Consider the following 14,902-nt stretch of genomic DNA (forward strand, 5'->3'; position numbering starts at 1 on the left):
TCTCCATGTTCAGCATGAGTGCTGGTTTTGACATAGTGTTGTCAAGTGTTTGGAGAGGTTGGTCTCCAGGGGGAGAGGTTTGTTCTCCGGTTCAGCATTAGTGCTGGTCTTGACATAGGTGTTGTCAAGAGGGTGTGTCCTCACAGGTTGGGGTTCACATGATATTCAGGGGATATGGTCTGTCAGCTTGTATGATTTTGATTTGGGAGTGTTTATTGTCAGATTTATGGAGTTGTTTGGTAAGATGACTTGCACCAGTTTTATTGGTTAGGTTATGTCTTGTTTGCAGTTATATTTTTATGTGGTTATTGAGTCTGGTCTTGTAGGTCAGAGTTGTTAAGTCTTATTGAGTTTACTTCTTTTATCTCTGGTTTGGTTTCTACTCTAGATGACATGGATGTGTCTAGTTGTGACTTGTGCCCGTCATGTGTGGTGAGTGGGTGAAGAGGTCCTGGTTTGAGTAGTGGTAGTTAAGCCGTGATGGATTGAGGAGTGTTATTGCCTATTGGGTAATTGGATACTTGTTGTCTTTCTTTACTTTAGTGTGAAAGAAAGAAATATTTGCAACTTCTTTAGGCATTTTAACAACTGAATTTGAAAATATGACTTGTTAATGAATTCTGTTGTGATTTCATTTGAATACCCTTGGCATTGATATATAAAACTTGATGGTTGAGTTTTTTGCATTGTATTTGCATTTTAGGTTTACAGTTGCCTCTAGTTTCTCATTTCATTTTCTATGTCTTATATCTGCATCTATGTGGTTTAACATATTGATTGCATGATTGTATTCCTTGGGGAAGGTTTTAAAATCAAAATTTTGAAATGAAAATACATGGATTTGTTAGGAATTTCCTAAGTTTTGGAATCTACTGATTGGGGGAGAGATTTATGCTTACTTGTTATGTTTTATATATTTGAATTGTTTAAATCTCTTTTCTCTAGTTGGTTAAGTTCTCTTATGTATCATGTGATATGTTTTAGACTTGACTTGGCTTATATTGTAAGCATTTGTAGATTCATGGGCTGTATTGACACTGTCAATTATGTCAGGATCCATGTTGTTCATCTGTTGATGTGTGTGAGGTTCTGTTAATCTAGGTTGGTTTTGGATATCACCATGGATTTCTTGAAGTTATACTTGTCTCTTGTTTAAAGTCTTACTTGTTTTAATTCATATATTTATTATGCTTTGATTAGCATGAGTAAGTCTATATGATGGGTTATTACCTTTTGTGGAGATTGTATACTTTGTTTTTCATTTATCTATGGTGTGGTGATGTCCAGGTATGTCTTGTATTTGTTTATTAGGTTTGCATATGTTGCAGTTTTAGGGGAGATGCTGCCCAAATTTTTATGACTCTTGTTCTGTTTGTCTCTGTTAGTCGATATATGCCTGGTGTGTGCATATGTACTCTCCATGTTGATTTGGTTGAGTTGTGAGCTAGGAGTTGGTGTTGTTGTTTATGGGTTTCTCTACCTGTTGCATTTGTTGCATGGTGTGCCTGTTGTGAGTCCTTTAGTGTTGCATGGTTAGTGCATGTCTAGGTACTTTGCATATTTTTTTGTTTGCTTTGTACTGTGGTCTCTTTTTTTTTTTTTTTTTTTTTTTTTGTGTGCAGGTACACTTGGACGATGACGGTTGAAGCCCAGTCTACTATGGTTGTTGTGTAGAGTTATAGATTAAGGGGAGATTGTTGGGGTAATTTGGGTATTTCATGTATTTACCTGGTTTGTTATTGAACCGTCCGGTTCATGTGTTTGTATAAGGCATAGTTGGGCTGGTTTATTTCATTCACGTATGCAAATAGTGTCGAGGGTTTCGTTTTGTGATTTGGGGTTTGAGCTCTAGCGATTCTGGAGATTCGGAGATGGCTATTCTTCTTCCTGCTCTTCATCTTCTACCTTCGTTTGATGGTTGATTCTTGTGGTACTTTGAGGCAAAGTGCTTGGCAAAGGAAGGGAATCACTCGGTGATGTTCTTGAGTGATTCGGTGATGGCTTGGAGTTGTTCTTGATGTTCTGATCTCACTCTGTGTTTGGTTCTTTGAGGCGATACCAGAGGGCTTTCATTCCTCATATGAAGAGGAAGACTCGATGTTGATTTGAGCATCAACTACTGCCATATACGGTCATCTCTGTACCCTTATTTTCCCTGTTTATCTGTAATCTCTTAAGCTATAGTAGATTGGACTCTATCCCGAGTCCCGGAGATGTAGGCTCAAGAGCCGAACTCCGTCATCAAACGCCTGTGTCTCTTCTTCTTCTTCTTGCTTCTATTTTCTTGTTAATTCACACGACCGAATGGTTAGGCTAGGTTAAGGTTTACAAGTTGCGTTTTTCTTTTGATTCAATTGATAATTTATATGAGTTAATCACCTAATGCTAATGTGAATTGAGACCTGGGAACATCACGTATCTTAATGATCATTCTCTTTCCCTATTCTTTATTATGAAATGAAATTTAACTACGATGCATTCAAATCAAAGAAATCAATTGTTCATTTGTATTTGCAACATCAAATGTTAAATGAATTCATTAGTGATGTTCAAGAAAGAACATGATCCATTGAAGATTCAATTTTTTTGGGGGGGGGGTGGTGTTTATTAATCTCAGGGAGAAGATTGCAATTATAAATAGCATTAGTAAGAGTAAAACAATTTGGATAAAAGAAGTTAATGAGGAAATTAAGATCTAATGAATTCCAAGGATCCATTGAGAACATTAATTTTTGGACTTCAGATAGATTGTGAATTGCTAACAAAGACATTTGAGCTTCAACATTTCAAATGGCATAAAAACTAATTAAAAAAAAATCAATTTGGGTTTAGTCGGGCTTAACAAGTTGTTCTCAATTGGGTTGCATTTTAGTTGGATAGGTCCGGTGCCTAACTGGCCTGAAGTGTGGACTAGGATTAACTATTTAGTTATCAGGTCGAGCTAAAGCTTGACACATTTAGTAAAGGGGCCAAGTCAAGCCGGGTTTAATCTTAGTCAGACTCGGTCAGTTCTAACGAGTCAGGCCTAACATTGACACCCCCATTTCCAATATTTTGGGGGAGGGGAGGAGGGGAAATAATGTTATTTTGCTCATGGAAAGAGAAAAACAAGGGAAATAAAGTGGTTAATAGAAAATTTTAAAATCCTCTCCACCCCTAGCCCTTTGGGAGCTCTACCTATGGTATTTCGGGAGATGAGTGCTCAGCTCATCTTGTGTTTGAGCAATCTACCTTAAAGTTAGTTGAAGAATACTGTTGTATTTGTGAGAAGGATCCAAACTCACTGCTTCCGGAATCATGGAGAACCAAAGTTGCTAGAGTTGCAACATAGTATTCGAATATGTTGTATTTTTAATGATTTTATTTGAAAATTCAAAATTTTATTTTGTTAAATGTGTGGGTCTTTTCCTAATAGACATTTAATAGTCAATATGTGTGTTTTAGAAGGCTAGTTTGAATAGCTAACAAACAAGCCTGTACGGAAGATACATGTTTGATATCTTTTGGAGACAACTCTAGGTGGTGTCTATTACTCTTCTACATAAAGGTGGAATGGGTTGCTCATTCTTGGTTAGCATTATCTAAAAATGTTCTTTTTCTTTTAACTATGCAGCTTTTGGATTTTTAAGTAATATTGCATTTTGGAGTGCACCACTGTGATGGAAGAATTGATTGATCTTAGAAGTGAAATGAATGATCCTTGGGAGGTGCTTGTTGATAAGTTGATTTCATGCATATTATTTTAGACATTTAATTTACTATATTTCCATATGTTTATATCAATTTACCCTAAGATGATATGAAAATGAATATAATGCACCCGTTCCTTTAATTTCTATAATTTTGGTGATTTTATATATTTCCTAACAAATTCTACTTAAGATTTATTACTTTTACGCATAAGAAATTATCAATCAAATCTCGGTATTATTGCAAGAGTCCTAATGGAATCAAACTGGATTTTATTCCACTCTAAGAAGGAAAGTCTTGATCATCAAGTTACAATGCACTCTAAAATCTTCCTCAAGTCAAAAACATGAGAGAATGAGTCCTTGCATGGTTCTATATTTTATTTCCTATTTGAGACTTGATCAAAGAAGGAAAAAGAGGAAAAAGAATCCTATTCGAAGAAGGAAAACAGAAAAATCCCGTTTTTGAGGGTCTTTGTTGAGTTTCGATCAAGATCTTCATCGGATGGTCATCCGGTGTCCGATCAAGCTGATTTTTGGAGGAAAGCTTCACAACTTCTTGATATTAAAATCCAACAGGTGGGATTGTGTATTCGAGATCTCTAAGTTAGTCCGATTTGTACGCCAAAACCCTCCTTATTTGAATCAAATAGGAAATCTAAGTTTGATTCAAACTCTAAGTTTAATCTAGGAAATTAATCTATAAAAGGAGAGCATACTCCAGCAAGAAGGGGGAACGTTTTTGGGAGCTTTGGAAGAGCATAGAGAACCTTCTTGGAGCTTTGGAGGAGTGTAGAGGATGAATTTTGGAGACGTTGGTTGGCTTTGGAGATCTGAAGTTTGGGAATAAATTTTTCATCATCTTCTTTCAATGTTCTCGAACTCTTCTGTGATGTTTTTAATTTCTAGTATGAACTAATTTGATTTTTCTAAGGATTAGATGTAGCCTATCTTTGAATTTCCAATCTTGAATTCATCAATATAATTTTGAATATTGTTTCCTTTGATTGAGTTTTTAATTATATTCTTCATGCTTTTGATTTTTGGAGGAAAGCTTCACGACTTCTTGATATTAAAATCCAACAGGTGGGATTGTGTATTCGAGATCTCTAAGTTAGTCCGATTTGTACGCCAAAACCCTCCTTATTTGAATCAGATAGGAAATCTAAGTTTGATTCAAACTCTAAGTTTAATCTAGGAAATTAATCTATAAAGGAGAGCATACTCCAACAAGAAGGGGGAACGTTTTTGAGAGTTTTGGAAGAGCATAAAGAACCTTCTTGGAGCTTTGGAGGAGTGTAGAGGATGAATTTTGGAGACGTTGGTTGGCTTTGGAGATCTGAAGTTTGGGAATAAGTTTCTCATCATCTTCTTTCAATGTTCTCGAACTCTTCTGTGATGTTTTTAATTTCTAGTATGAACTAATTTGATTTTTCTAAGGATCAGATATAGCCTATCTTTGAATTTCCAATCTTGAATTCATCAATATAATTTTGAATATTGTTTCCTTTGATTGAGTTTTTACTTCTATTCTTCATGCTTTTGATTAATTGGCCACTAATCAACTGATTTGTTAATCATAATGAATTGAGAGAGGATTTATGTGTTTAGTTCATTGGAGTAAAAGCCATGATTACATGTAGGATAGAGATATACTTACATGGTTTGTGTAGTTGTTACATGTGAATCCATAGAATTTAATGATTTCTTAGTTGTTTTAACCCACATAGAAGTATAGTGGGTTAGCGATTGAGAGAATTTTTATTGGTACTCGAGAGACTAGTAGATAGCGAAAGGAATCTCGACTATCAATCAGAAATTTTTTTGTCAAATTATAAAGTGGGATAAAAGGGTGGAAATGCTTAGTTATGATGAAATTTGACCCGTAGGTTTTTAGTTATTAATCAATCTCAATTTCAATTTCAATTTGCATTATAGTCTAGAATAATTCTCTTCCTTATTATTTGCTCAAATAAAATTGGTATAATTAATTTGGTACTTAATCTATAGTCCTCGAGGGAAAGATTTTTTTATCCTTATATTACTTGTTATGATAATGTACACTTACGTCGTTATTTTTCACAACAAGTTTTTGGCGCCATTGCCGGGGACTATTATATTAATATCAATATTAGTTATTGCTAGTTTTAATTTGATTTTTTTCTATTATTTTATTTTATTTGTAATTGTGAATTGGAGTTCTTTCAGGTCTTTTATTTTGCATGATAAGGAGAGGAAGTAATAATTTACTTCTTTTTGATCCTGAAATTGAAGTAATTTATCGAAGGAACTCAAAAGCAAAGAAAGACAGAACAAATTCATCTTCTACTTTTAGAGCAATGGATCTTGATAATAGTCCACCACCTCTTGAAGTTACAGCACCAATGCGCAAGACTTTAGGAGAGTATGTTGCGTCAACTGTGAGAGATAATAGAACAGCTATAAGGCGCCCACCTGTAGCAGCTAACAATTTTGAAATCAAGCCTGCCATCATCATAATGGTGCAAAATAATCAATTTTCTGGATTGCCTAGTGAAGACCCAAATATTCACATTGATGGGTTATTGTACATTTGCGACACATTCAAAAGCAATGACGTTACTGATGATGCCATAAGACTGAGATTGTTCCCTTTCTCATTAAGGGACAATGCTAAGAGTTGGTTGTATTCTCTATAACCAGGATCCATCACTATTTGGGATCAAATGACTCAAAAATTATTGGTAAAATTATTTCCACTAGCTAAGACTGCTAATTTATTTATTAATAGATATTTCTATTTTTTTGCAGTATGATTCGAAAACACTATTTGAGGCATGAGAAAGTTTCAAGAACTTGCTAAGGAAATGCCCACACCATGGAATAGAGCAATGGAGACAAGTTCATATTTTTTATGATGGTCTATCTAATCCAACCAGAACATTAGTAGATGATGCAGTAGGAGGATCAATCATGAAGACATGAACAAATATCCAACATAAATTTTTAATCTTTTGAATGTTATGGCCTCAAATGCATATCAAAGGCCAAGGGATAGAGTTGCTCCAAGAAGAGTTTTGCAGAGGAATGAAACTGATCACATGACAGCCATGGCCTTCCAACTTGAAGCATTGACAAAGCAAGTAGGGTTGTTAGCAACTAAAGGCACCAAACCTCCAGCTGTGATATGCAAATATTGTGAGGGAAAACATTATAGCAATGAATGTCAGATGTGCAATCCTTTTGAGCAAAATCAGTTAGAGCAAGTAAAATATGTGGAGAACTTCAACCAACAAAATAATCCATATTCCAACACATACAATCCAGGGTGGAGAAACTATCCAAATTTTGGATGGAAAAACAATCAAGACATTGAAAGACAACCTAAAATCAACAAGCTCAATCATTTCAGAAGAAAGCTTCATGGGAAGATGCTCTTGAGAAAATGGCTACAGTTTCTTCACAATTTATGCAGAAGCAAGAGACCACTAATCAAAATATTTTTGCATCCATTAAAAAATAATTATACCAATTTTTGTTCGAATAAAATTGGTATAATTAATTTGGTACTTAATCTATAGTCCTCGAGAGAATGATTATCATTATATTATTTGTTAGGATAATGTACACTTATGTTGTTATTTTTCACAAAAAGTTGATTTTTAATGTATGCAAAAATATTCTGATTGGTGGTCTTTTGCTTCTGCATAAATTGTGAAGAAACTGTAGCCATTTTCTCAAGAGCATCTTCCCATGGAGTTTTTTTTTCTGAAATGATTGAGCTCGTTGATTTTAAGGTTGTCTTTTATTGTCTTGATTGTTTTTCCATTCAAAATTTGGATGGTTTCTCCACCTTGGATTGTATGTGTTGGAATATGGATTATTTTGTTGGTTGAAGTTCTCCATATATTTTACTTGCTCTAACTGATTTTGCTCAAAATGATTGCCCATCTGACATTCATTGATATAATGTGTTCCCTCACAATATTTGCATATCACAGCTGGAGGTTTGGTGCCTTTAGTTGCTAACAACTCTACTTGCTTTGTCAATGCTTCAAGTTGGAAGGCCATGGCTGTCATGGGATCAGTTTCATTCCTCTGCAAAACTCTTCTTGGGGTAACTCTATCCCTTGGCCTTTGATATGCATTTGAGGCCATAACATTCAATAAAAATTTATGTTGGATCTTTGTTCATGTCTTCATGATTGATCCTCCTACTGTAGCATCTACTAATGTTCTGGTTGGATTAGATAGACCATCATAAAAAATCTGAACTTGTCTCCATTGCTCTATTCTATGGTGTGGGCATTTCCTTAGAAAGTCTTTGAATCTTTCCCATGCCTCAAATAGTGTTTTCGAATCATACTGCAAAAAAATAAAAATATCTGTTAATAAACTAGCAGTCTTAACTGGTGGAAAGAATTTTACCAATAATTTTTGAACCATTTGATCCCAAGTAGTGATGGATCCTAATTGTAGTGAATGCAACCAACTCTTAACTTTGTCCCTTAATGATAAAGGGAACAATCTCAATCTTATGGCATCATCAGTAATGTCATTGCTCTTGAATGTGTTACAAATGTCCAAGAACCCATCAATATGAATATTTGGGTCTTCACTAGGCAATCTAGAAAATTGATTATTTTGCACCATTGTGATGATAGCAGGCTTGATTTTAAAATTGTTAGCTGCTACAGGTGAGCGCCTTATAGCTGCCCTATTATCTCTCATAGTTGGCGCAACATACTCTCCTAAAGTCTTGCGCCTTGGTGCTTTAACTTCAAGAGATGGTGGATTATAATCAAGATCCATTGCTCTAGAAGTGAAAGATGAATTTGTTCTGTCTTTCTTTGCTTTTGAGTTCCTTCGATAAGTTGCTTCAATTTCATGATCAAATTGAAGTAAATTATTGTTTCCTCTCCTTCTCATGCAAAATAAAAAAGACCTGAAAGAACTCCAATTCACACTACAAATAAAATAAAATAAAATAAAATAATAGAAAAAGAAAGAGAAAAAAAAGGTTCAAATTAAAACTAGCAATAACTGATATTGATATTAATCTAATAGTCCCCGGCAACAGCGCCAAAAATTTGTTGTGAAAAATAACAACGCAAGTGTATGTTATCGTAACAAGTAATATAAAGATAAAAAAATCGTTCCCTCGAGGACTATAGATTAAGTACCAAATTAATTATACCAATTTTATTTGAACAACGAATAAGGAAGAGAATTATTCTAGATTATAATGCAAATTGAAATTTAAATTGAGATTGATTAATAACTAAAAACCTAGGGGTCAGATTTCACCATAACTAAGCATTTCCACCATTTTATCCCTCTTTATAATTTGACAAATATTTTTCTGATTGATAGTCGAGATTCCCTTCGTTATCTACTAGTCTCTCTCGAGTACTAATAAAAATTCCCTCAATCGTTAACCCACTATATTTCTATGTGGGTTAAAACAACTAAGAAATCATCAAATTTTATGGATTTCCATGTAACAACTATACAAACCATGTAAGTATACCTCTATCCTACACGTAATTCATGGCTTTTACTCTAATGAACTAAACAAATAAATCCCTTCTCAGTTCATTATGATTAACAAATCAATTGATTAGTGGTCAATCAAAAGCATGAAGAATAGAAGTAAAAATCAATCAAAGGAAACAATATTCAAAATTATATTGATGAATTCAAGAGTGGAAATTCAACGATAGGCTACATTTGATCCCTAGAAAAATTAAATTAGTTCATACTATAAATTAAAAACATTACAGAAGAGTTCAAGAACATTGAAAGAAGATGAAGAAAAATTTTATTCCCAAACTTATTTATTATAACTAAGCATTCCCACCCTTTGATCCCTCTTTATAATTTGACAAATATTTTTCTGATTGATAGTCAAGATTTACTTTCCTATTTACTATACTCTCTCGTGTACCAATAAAAATTCCCTCAATTGCTGACCTACTATATTTTTATGTGGGTTAAAACAACTAAAAATCATTAAATTCTATGGATTCCCATGTAACAACTACACAAACCATGTAAATATTTCTCTATCCTACGTGTAATTCATGGATTTTATCCAATGAACTAAATATATAAATCCCCTCTCAGTTCATTATGATTAACAATTAGTTAATTGGTGGCCAATTAATCAAAAGCATGAAGAATAGAAGTAAAAACTCAATCAAAGGAAACAATATTCAAAATATATTGATGAATTCAAGAGTGGAAATTCAAAGATAGGCTACATCTGATCCCTAGAAAAATCAAATTAGTTCATACTAGAAATTAAAAACATCACAGAAGAGTTTGAGAACACGAAATTCGTCCTCTACGCTCCTCCAAAGCTCCAAGAAGGTTCTCTATGCTCTTCCGAAGCTCCCAAAAACGTTCCCTCTTCTTGCTGGAGTATGCTATCTTTTTATAGAGTAATTTCCTAGATTAAACTTAGAGTTTGAATCAAACTCAGAGTTCCTATCTGATTCAACTAAGGAGGGTTTTGGCGTACAAATCAGACTAACTTAGAGATTTCGAATGCACAATTCCAGTTGGATTTTAATATCAAGAAGTCGTGAAGCTCTCTTCCAAAAATCAGCTTGATCAGACACCGGATGACCATCCGATGAAGGGATTGATCAAAACTCGACAGACACACTTAAAAACGGGATTTTTCTGTCTTCCTTCTTCGAATATGATTCTTTTCCTTCTTTTTCCTTCTTTGATCAAGTCTTAAATAGAAAATAAAATATAGAACCATGCAATGACTCATTCTCTCCATGTTTTTGACTTGAGGAAGCTTTTAGAGTGCATTGTAACTTGATGATCAAGACTTTCATTTATGAAGTGTAATAAAATCCAATTTGATTCCATTATGACTCTTGCAATAATACCTAGATTTGATTGATAATTTCCTACACGTAAAAGTAATAAATCTTAATTAGAATTTATTTGGAAATATATAAAATCACCATAATTATAGAAATTAAAGGAACGGGTGCATTATATTCATTTTCATATCATCTTAAGGTAAATTGATATAAACATACGGAAATATAGTAAATTAAATGTCTAAAATAATATGCATGAAATCAACTTATTACTTGTTCTTTTCGGGACACAAGAGAAAGCATGCTCTAAGTAGTTGTTGCAAGATGGATTGCCATCCTGCGTCTATGAATGATGATTTTGACACTATCTACTTCCAAATATGTAATTTTACCATTATGACATCGTTCTTTTTCCCCGTGCAAAGTAGAGTTCGAATCATTTCTGATCACAAGATGACAAGGAAAGCTGCAGAGAATAATAATCTCTGGCACACCATCATCGAGAGGGCCTTGGTGGTCAATTAATTACCAGCAGAAATTAACGACGGTTAGTTACTAGGGGAAGTTTCTTTGTGGTCAGTTAATTGCTTAACCGTCATCGGTCTGGAAAGTACGTGTGATGGAACAAGTGCCTCTTAGGTGATGGACCTGAACAAAGAAAACAACTTTGCAAGCTCCTTAGCTTGGATGGCCCTATCAGTGCCATATCTGATGAAAACACATGATCATCTTGCATTATATTGAGGCTTTTAAATAAATACCTTAAAAGAAAGTACAAAGACAAGTCTTCACATTGATAATCATTGTTCAAGAAGGCTTGAACAACCACATAGCACCAAAAGGCTTGAAAGGTGGATTATCACTGTTTTGGAAGCAACATATTAAACTAAAATGTTGAAAACTGACAAATGAGTGATTGATACAGAGGTTAGCGTTAGCAAAGAAAACCCAACTTTCATTACCTTTGTTTATGGTGATCCAATTTGGAAGCATATAGTGGAAGTACGGGAAAAACTATGTGGAATTGAGATTACAAGAAATGAACCATGGTTGTATTTAGGTGATTTCAATTCTTACTTGTCTTGGAAAGAAAAAAGAGGTGGCACCTCAACTCAAGCACATGATTGTCAAGATTTTCAAGATATGATTAACATCTACAGCTTCATGGGTATGGGTTTCAAGGGACCAACATATACTTGATCAAATAGACGTAAGGGCAATGCAAATGTGAGAATTAGATTGGATAGGGTATTATGCAATCCTCAATGGAGATGTGAATATGGTGATGCTACAGTTTTTGCAAAATCAGCTTGTGGATTAGATCATCATCCGATAATTATGGATTCCAAGGGAGGAAAGTGCAAGGGCTGATGGCCTTTCAGGTTTGAAAGTGCCTGGTTTAGGCATTCTGAATGCAAGTTGGTGGCTTTGCAAACATGGAATGAAGAAGTTCAAGAAACTCCTTCGGTCAAGTTATTGAACAAATTGGAGAACTAAAAAAATACTTTTAAAAAATGGAACAAAGAAACTTTTGGGTGGGTGCATGTGGAAATAGAAAAGCTGCAGAAAAAAATTAGAGAAATTGCAATGCAAGGAAGGAGCAGAATATTCTGAATGGGAAATTCAAGCTGTAATAGACCAAATAGATGAAGAAATGGCAAGAAGAGGAGATTTGGCTTCAAATACCAAGGATAAGTTAGTTGCAAGGGAGAGATCTCAACACATCATTTTTTCATGCAATAACCCTATAACGGCAACATTTTAATAGGATTCCGAGAGTGAAGAATTCAACAAGGGAATGGATTATAAGTCAAGAAGAAATCACAGATTTACTTACAGATCATTTTACAAAAGCCTTTACTGCTTAACCAATTGATTTGGAAGCTCTTCAGAATCCATTGCACGCGGTTGAGCCCATGATAAATGAAGAGATGAATACCATACTAGAGAGTGTACCATCAGTTGAAGAAGTGAAAAGTGCTTTATTTGCAATGCACCCCCTCAAGGCGTCTGGACTAGATGGAATGCCTCCACTCTTCTACCAAAAGATGTGAGACTCCATCCATCATGATTTACCAACTTTTGTATCTAATTTATTTCTTACATGTCATATGAATGCAAACATCAACCTTTCTTATGTGTATTTGATTCCAAAAGTAGATAACCCATAAACACCATAGAATATTTGGCCAATTAGTTTGGGGGGAGTTGCCTCTAAATTAATTTAAAAAATGTTAGCAACAAGGCTGCAAGGTTTACTAAATGACATCATTGCTCCATACCAATATGCCTTCGTACCATCAAGTCTTCTTCGCAACACCTTCTTGGCCTAGGAATTATTTCATTACATAAGGAAGAGGAAGAAAGGCAAGAAGAAATACATGGCTTTCAAATTGGACATGAGGAAGGCATATGATAGGCTTGAGTGGGTATATATTGAGTCTATGCTGTTAAAGTTGTGGTTTAGTGGAAAATGAACAACTATGGTGATGAGTATAGTTAAATCAACTTACTACAAAATTCTAGTGAATGGGAATACCAACAATCAAATAGTCTCCTCAAGAGGAATTAGGCAAGGAGACCCGCTATCACCAGCTTTATTTATTCTATACTCCTAGGGACTAAGCTCAGTCATCAAGCTGGCTGAATCCACCTATCTAGTGAAAGGTATCAGTGTCAAACACAGAGCTCTTCCCATCTCTCACTTATTAATTGTAGATGATTGCATATTATTTTCAGAAGTTAAATTGGACCCTATATGCAACTTGAAAGACTGCCTTGACCTCTATTGCAAAGCTAGTGGCTAGACAATAAACCTCCATAAGTCCAATTTGGTGTTTGGCCCCAACACACCCTTAAAATTCATGAAATGGTTCTTTAGGGTCCTTAAAGTCTCCAATGCAAAACAATCTACCAAGTACCTTGGCCTTTCACCTAAAATAAGAGCTTCAAAATCAAAGGCCTTCCAATAAATTTCTGATAAAGTTACCTCAAAGCTTGAAGTTGGAAATTAAAACTCCTATCCCATGTGGGCAAGGAAATCCTCTTAAAGTCAGTAGCCTTTGCCCTCCCTCACTATGTGATGCGTCCAAAATCTATCAGCCCTTATATCTTTGAGGATGAACCTGCAAAATAGTGTTAGACGTGGCCCGACCTCGGGGTCGGGAGGCCACTTCCAAAGGCTAAGTTAGTTAAGGAACTGATCACAAAGCTCTGGCTAGTTGTAGAGCAAAAATTGAATGTAATTGTAAAGGAAACGATTCAGAGACCTCGTATGTGCGTAGTCTACTTGTTTATATAGGTTTTACCTCAGGGATCCCCAAATTTACATGGTCATCCATGCTTAGCCACTAGCACAAATTTCTAGTTTAAGCCTTTAGTGACTGGTGGAGCTGCTGTCATTTATAGTCTATTATACCCAACAAATTGATTCCTTCTCTGTTCTCATTTTTATGTTTTTCCTTACAATTTTGTCCCTTGCCACCAATTCCTTTTTTCATGGTGATTGAGTTACTTGTGTTGTATAGGCTAAATGCAAGGATTAGGTAGGTGAGCTGCTACTGCTTTTTGGCAGGTTTGTGGATTTTTGATCAATGAGTCTTTTTTCTTTTTGTCTTTTTTATTATTATGGTACATCATTTCAAGACAAAATGTTTGATGGGAGATATGTAGAGGTCTATGCTCCCCTCACAACCTTCTACCACATGTTTAGGAGGATTTGCTTTTGTTCATCTTGTTAGGGTTTGCCTTTAGTTTATTTTGTCAATGTTCAGATATAGGTGTCTCTCAAAAATATGAGGTAGAGGAGAGCACAGTCAATCTGGATTTAGAGGGATATGCTACTCCTTTAATAGGAAAAATAAATGGTGTTAGGGATCCATACTTCTCAGTTGAGAGGTCATGGCTTCGACCCTTGTAGACAGCGTCTCCCTCTTGAGGATGTAATCAAGGTGCGCGTAAGCTGGCCCCGATGAACTTCATCTTCAAAAAATATAAAAATAAAAAATAAAATAAATAAATGGTGTTATGCACTATAACTCACGCCAAACACAACCTTAAAACCCCTTCTCTCGGAAATGAAAAAAGAGAGCCGCTGGTTATCATTCCAACATGAGCGTGCAAAGGATCGAAACTCTTGCACTGGCGTATGGCTTATGGTGTCAACTACGTGAATTAAGGAGTCTGGATATAAGGATTGTGGTTCCACCTTTGAGCATTTGTGTACTACTTTATCAATGCTGAGTAGAGGTGTTAATAAAACCTTATTGACCTGGCATAGTCCAAACTTGTCTTCAGCTTGGCCAAATTGTAGGCACATTTTTTTCAACCCGAAGGGTGGGCTTGGGTTACAAAATAATCAGTCATGATAGGATCGGGGTTTGGGTTTAGCCC

General features: G+C 35.1%; 2 non-coding genes across 2 annotated transcripts; one reads left to right on the top strand and one right to left on the bottom strand.

Annotated features, from left to right (window-relative positions):
- Positions 1–6,451: 6,451 nt before the first annotated feature.
- Positions 6,452–6,553, bottom strand: LOC149016052 (small nucleolar RNA R71). Its single transcript, XR_016173770.1, has one exon. It is a non-coding gene; the product is annotated as a small nucleolar RNA R71 (small nucleolar RNA).
- A 1,406-nt stretch (positions 6,554–7,959) lies between these two features.
- Positions 7,960–8,066, top strand: LOC149016053 (small nucleolar RNA R71). Its single transcript, XR_016173769.1, has one exon. It is a non-coding gene; the product is annotated as a small nucleolar RNA R71 (small nucleolar RNA).
- Positions 8,067–14,902: the final 6,836 nt, after the last annotated feature.

The sequence above is a fragment of the Hakea prostrata genome, chromosome 5 (genome assembly GCF_041222555.1).
Source record: "Hakea prostrata isolate BN-2017 chromosome 5, UWA_Hpros_2, whole genome shotgun sequence".
Lineage (NCBI taxonomy): Eukaryota > Viridiplantae > Streptophyta > Magnoliopsida > Proteales > Proteaceae > Hakea > Hakea prostrata.